At 37.4% G+C, this 6,820-nt stretch overlaps 1 pseudogene; it reads right to left on the bottom strand.

The window, feature by feature from the left end:
* Positions 1–3,930: 3,930 nt before the first annotated feature.
* LOC115649394 lies at positions 3,931–6,091 on the bottom strand (annotated as a pseudogene).
* Between the last annotated feature and the right edge of the window lie 729 nt (positions 6,092–6,820).

Below are 6,820 nucleotides of genomic sequence, written 5' to 3'. Positions count from 1 at the left end.
TGAATTGACCCAACTTCTAGCCAGCACTACACAATTTTTTTCTTCCTTTTTTATAAATCATAACAAAACGCCTGTAGAGAAAGAAAATAATCTTGAAGCTGCAGCTCAGATAATGTCTGGCCATGTTCCTTCCTGTGTGTGGGCTTTATCTCCTAGCCAGGGCAAGATGCAAAAAGAACATGGAGTAGAGAAATACTGAGTCCTGAAGCCAGCTGAACTGTTGAGCACTGGGAAGTGGATACTGAACGCATTAATACTGGGGCAGAGCCACAGGCATGTTTTTCACCAGCCATGGTTAATTTAGGATCTTAGCATACAATGCTAACTTGCTGATGCTTGGGTAGCAGTTTTCAGCTATCCATAAATTATTATTCTAAATACGTAGGCATCATAGAATAAACTGTAACCGCTCCATCAGAAATACTGAAGTGTCTCTAATTTGTGTCAGTTTATGTGTATTGAGAGTTTTGCCTGAATAAGGATTGCAGAGTTCTGTCCATATACTGTATATCAAGATATAAGGCCTTGTCTACACACAAACTTGCATTAGTTTAACTAAAGGAATGTTTATGGGCTATATTTACACTATGTAGGGTGTGAATCCCTTTTCAAATACACATAGTAGCTCTCTTCAAGCTAGCCCAGCTACAAATAGCCGTGCAGCCATGGTAGCACGGGTATGGACTGCAGAGGTATGGCTTAGCCATGTCGAGTACATATCCACAGGGCTCAGGTGGGTTTGTAATTGTCACAGCTAAGGTCTGCCTCTGCTACCGCTACTCATGTTACCATGGCTTCACTATGATTTATACATGAGCTAGTGCAAGTATATGTGTGCAAGCAGAGGAATCACACCCCTAGTTCATAGTGTAGACTTAGCCATAAAGCGTGCGTAACACTCTTATTTTGGTTTGAGTGGCTCAAAATGAGTACCGGGGAAGAAAAGTATGACAACAATGTTATCTCAGATAGGAACCTCAGTGATTACAAACTGAATTTAGAGAGTCTATGGGTGACAAATTTTTCCATGATAGGCAGACTTCTGAGACTGTCAACAATGTCGCATCATTTGTGCAATAATTTACTTTCCCAAAGCAATGTCCATCAGTGACTGAAGTGAAACCATCCTAGTCATTCTACTTCAGAACACATGTTGAACCCAGTGCAAAAGTCAACAAAATATGAAAAGTCAGCATTCGTTTCTTTATTCATGCCTCATCTTTTTAAGCATCACATTTTCTCAGAAAAAATCTTCATTTTTTCCATTGGGCTATGAGGATCTCAGTTTCTCGTATACCAGATTATAAATAATCTCTATAATACCTCAGCAATCAAATATCCCTAAAGTATTTTGGGAAGTGCTCTTCTATTTTGCGTGCCACCATACATTTTCCAGCTTTTCTTCCCCCCGTGGATAGACTTAGATGCTTTTATGCCCTCCCCCCCTTGGGCATTAATTGATTGTCTTCTAATAAAAAGACACTATGAAGGATTCACCTCTAAAGGCCATTGGGGAAAAGAAGATCTATGAGGTTGAGAAGCTTCATCCCATAATCTTGTGTGTATGTGTATTTGAAATCATTCATTTTACTGTGTGCAGTATATCTGTAAGAAGATATATATATTAATAACTACTGTTACTGAGAAAAATCAAGAAGTACTACAGAAGACTGAATTTATTTTTCTCTGTGCTAAAGTACTGTAATAGACTGTCTGGACAATTGCTGAGTTTTTTAAAATGTTGACTGTTTCCTGTGACTAAATATTCAGAAGGTGTAGTTGTAAGTGTCTTATCTGGGTTTATGAATTTTTAAATTATTTCTAACTCTGTTTTTTCAACAGTTCTATTACTAACCCTCAAAGCTAAGCAAGAAAAGAAGACAGATATTAATGAAATAAAGATGAATATTATACATCTTCAAAAAGAGAAGAAACTAAAAGGCTGAAATACCACCACAATCATACTTTAATGCCCTTGCTTCTCCAATGTTCAATCTGTTTACCTCACCTGTACTGCTGTCTAAATTATTCTCTCTCTGTAATACAGTATTAACTGATGTTATTTGGGTGATTTGTGTTGGATTTATGAATAATTTAGTTTATAATAACACTCACAATCTCTGACCAGGGTCAGATTCCATTATGCTGGGCGCTGCACAAATAGAGAGCTTTACACAGCCTCTGCACTCAGGGGCTTACAATTTAAGATTCAGTTCTGTCTTTCCTAGCAAAAAATGAATGAGTAAAGTGGATCTTAGTCTAAAACCCCAAAAAGTTTTATAATATATTGATATGCACCACTGCAAATGTCTTACATTAAGTATATCGCCATTCATCCAGATTGCTCAGAGCAGCACCCTGTAAGAGGACACACTTGAAAAAAGTGCATCTAGATTTCTATTAGAAACGCTCTGAATAGTAGAGATACTGTGATTAATGTAGACTCTTTCACCCCTTGATCCCTAGTGCATGTTGAAGGAGAAAAAACAATTATGAGGACAGGAAATAGGATTTTCCTGCCACAATGTAGCAAAAGGGAAATTGGGGTGCGGGGGGGTGAATGGAAAAGAAAAGAGCTGGACTTATTATTTTGAAAATAGTGAAACTAACAAGAACTTCATCTCAATCATTTCACTAATGTATTTCTCCCCTTTCCACCATCCTGGCCTCTATGGGTTGTCTCTTTAGACTGTAAATTCGTCAAAGGCAGGGACTGCGCAGCACCTTGCATACTTTTGGGGACTCGACAATAAATGTCTTTCAGGGACTATTCCTGCTCCCAGTAATGTCAGGGGCAAGATGACAATGGTACAGAGTCAGGTCCTTAGGCTCTGATTCAGTAAACACTTTAAACAAATGCTTAGTTAACACATGAGTAGTCCCAATGGTTAACTATGGGCACAACTGTTTGCAGGACTGAGGTCTTAATGAGCAAGCCACAACAACTCCTGAGAGCATTTATTTGAAAAGTCAGAAATATTGGCCTAGACAGGAGGATGCTCAAAAACTAAAAGACTGCATCTTTTAGTGTTCTCTGTTTTCCTAGAGAACAAAAGAAGTGAATTGCAAAAGGACACTCTGCTTTATTGATTCCTGAGGAGAGTGACATTTTCAGAAAGATTTACATAAAATCATCATCTCAAAATGAAGGGATCACACAGATTTAGCACCATCATCTATGATTTGGTAGAGCCCAAATGCCCCAATCAGGAGCAAGACCCCTGATTATGTTAGGCACCCTACAAATTCATTTTAAGATATGAGGCCCTGCCTCCAAGACACTTTCATTCATTTACTCTGAATCAGACTCATGCTCTGCTGATTTTTTGGGTGTATTAATATTTCTTTGGAGAGGGAACATTAGAGCAGCATTTCCCAAACTTTTTTGGCCATGGAACACTTTTTAGCCTATTATAGCGAAGAGTCCTGTGGCACCTTATAGACTAACAGAAGTATTGGAGCATGAGCTTTCATGGGTGAATATCCACTTCGTCGGATGCATCTGAGGAAGTGGGTATTCACCCATGAAAGCTCGTGCTCCAATAAGTCTGTTAGTCTATAAGGTACCACAGGACTCTTTGCTGCTTTTACAGATCCAGACGAACACAGCTACCCCTCTGATACTAGCCTATTACAGAACACTTATAATATTATTTTGTAGTCATTTGGTTTTCAAATAAAAAATTGCATTATTTATGCTCAAATATATTTTATTTTATAAAACAAAGCAAAAATACAAATTTAAAATAACTTGAACTAAATTTCTAACTGGAAAGCGTGTATAAAGTAGTACAAAAAACAAGTGCAACAGTCAAAATTAAAAACAGTGTTCTACTTTAAAAAAACTGTTTTTATATATACACAAACACCAAACAAATTAGATTTTTACTAGGAAAATCTATTTTTATAAACAGAAACATACATTTGAATTTAATGGGAATAGTGTTTCTGCATTTTTCTATCACAAATTTGCTTAATATTAGGAATAATGCTGGAAAGTTGAATCTTCATGTCAGGCGCAGCATCAAGTCTATTCCTATATTTGGTTTTTGTTGCAGTATAATATGAAAATCCCGTCTCACACAAATAAGTTGTAGCAAAAGGAAGGAGCACTCAAACTGTACGTTTAGCAACATTAGGGTACTCTTCTACTAGGCTGCTCCAAAATTAATTCAGCGGAAGATCCTTAAACTTTTGTTTCAAATCAGAGTCAGAAATTAAGTCAATTAGGCTTTCATAATCGTGTGCAGTAAAGCTGACTGGTTTGGCTGTAATTACAAACGAATTCCGAACCCAAGCATTATCATCAGTAGTTATAGGAAAATATTCTAATAAAGAGGTCTGCAAGTCAGGTAAGTGCTGTAAAATGGTGCTGGAAACTTCTTCATGGACTGTAGAATTTATTTCAGTCAGAAATTCTGTACTGTAGGGAAGCAATCGAAGCTATTCTGTTCTACAGAAGATGCCCAGAATTCCAGTTTCTTTTTTAAAGATGAATTTTTATCCATTGTAGTAAAAACAGTCACATTCTTTCCTTGCAGTGACAGATTAATTTCATTTAATTTTGCAAAAATATCTGCAAGATACGCAAGTCTCATTAGCCATGAGGAATTTGTCAGACAGTCATTAAATTTCCATCCTGAATTATCTGAAGTGAAGAACACCAGTAGTTCACTACGAAGCTCAAAAAGCCTCACAAGCACTTTTCCTCTGGATAGCCACCTCACTTCTGTATGTAAAAGAAGCGCTTTGTGCTGACCCATTTCCTTACACAAAATTTTAAATAACCTGGATTGAAGTGGTCGAGATTTGACAAAATTGATAATTTGTACTGCTTCATCGAGCACAATTTTCAGATATGCTGGTATTTTTTTAACTGCAAGTGCTTGTCTGTGTAGAATACAATGGCTCTTAGTGCTTTCTGGTGCCACACTTATGATTCACGTTACAGCTCCCTTCATCTTCCAGATCATTGCCTGAGCCCTGTCAGTACATACATCAATACATTTTCCCCAACTAATTTCATGCTTTCTGATAAAATTGTTGATGTAGTTGAATATTTCTTCTCTAGTTGTGTTGCTCTGCAGAGATTCACATAAGAGCAGGTCCTCTTCAATAATATTATTACATCTATATTGGATAAATATTAGTAGCACAGCAGGTCCTGAAACATAAGTGGACTCATCTAGCTTCAATGAATAGTCATGGCAAATTTTCAGTCAGCAAATGAGCTCTTTTTCTATGTCATCGGCAAGATCTTTAATATGGCATGCAACAGTATTATTTGACGACTGAACAGAATCAATTTTTTTACCAGACTGCTCGCTCAACATGCATGTTACAATATCTTTCACACAAGACTTGATAAGCATTTCTCCAATAGTGTGAGCTTCTCTGGTAAGCGCTATACAGTTACTTACTCGATAAGATGCCTCTGTTGCACTTTTGTTGTCTGTTTTAGCAATTTTAATCATTGAAAGTTTACAATTTCCAAGTGAGTCATGCTTCCTCTTGAAAAAACTTTTATGTTTGTCTTTGTATTCAGCATGCTTGGTTTCCAAATGCCTACGAAGTTTCACAGAAGCCAATGAACCGTTTGTTAGTATTTTGTTGCACACGATGCACTGTGCATCAGGAACATCTTTATTTCCAACAAACATAAAACCAAAAGACAAATAACTTTCATCATACTTTCGTGGCAGTCTTTTAACGCCTGCTTCTTCTTGTTTTTTTATATACTTTGGTAGAAATTCTATAACCTTGGATAACTCGCTAGTACTAACAGATTTTTTGGCAACAAAAGACTGATTGTTCATCCTCACTTTGAAGTGTCTCAATATTTTGCTCATTTATTTCAGCCACAGTTGGACTACCAGAAGAACTTGCTTTTCTTTTCAAAGTTCCTTCTTTAGCCACAATTCAATGGTGATTAGGTTTAGTAACAATATTTAGAAATACTGATTTTTGTCAAATTTTGTTTGTCACAAATATTTATATTGTTTCAAGTGAAACTAGTTTAGTTGTGCTTACCGCACACATGGTAAAGACCCACAGGTCTGAACGTGTTGAATGAATATGTTATATTCAACATGGCGTAAAGAGAATGATGTGTGCATACCACTGCAGTTCGAGCAGTCTCGAGCAGAAGGGGTATGACGTCACTAACTGAAACGTGCCCAAAAGTGGTAGACGTCAGCATACTTCTGTGCCACGTTCTCTTTATGCCATGATATTCAATACAAGATCTATCAATAACCGGAAAAAGAGTTTTATGTTAAATTATAGTCATTCAAAAAGAGTTGTAAACTATGCTTCAAATATGCCAAATTTAAAATTAAAAAAAATTTAAAGACCTTTTTTTTTAATTATGATTCTTTCATGGAACACCTATTCACATCATGCAGAACACCAGTGTTCCATGGAACACAGTTTGGGAAACACTGCATTAGAGTATTGTATGTTTTCCAGTCCTGTAAGGAATAAAATGTGAATCCAGTCCAACGCTAGCTGAGTACCTTTAATGGGTTCATGGATTTTAAGCTCTTAAGAGACTGTCACGGTATAATCCCCACTCTGAACCTTAGCGTCCAAAAGATGGGGTACCAGCATGAATTCCTCTAAGCTCAATTACCAGCTTAGTACTTGTAGCGCTGCCACCAACCAGGAATTCCAGTGTCTGGTACACTCTGGTCCCCCCAAAACCTTGCCCTGGGACCCCCAAGACCCAGATCCTCTGGACCTTAACACAAGGAAGGTAAACCCTTTCCCTCACCGTTGCCTCTCCCAGGCTTCCCCTCCCTGGGTTACCCTGGAAGATCAC

This window comes from Gopherus evgoodei, chromosome 3, assembly GCF_007399415.2.
Source record: "Gopherus evgoodei ecotype Sinaloan lineage chromosome 3, rGopEvg1_v1.p, whole genome shotgun sequence".
Lineage (NCBI taxonomy): Eukaryota > Metazoa > Chordata > Testudines > Testudinidae > Gopherus > Gopherus evgoodei.
The sequence above is the reverse complement of the archived record's forward strand: the minus strand, read 5'-3'. Positions and strand labels throughout refer to the sequence as shown.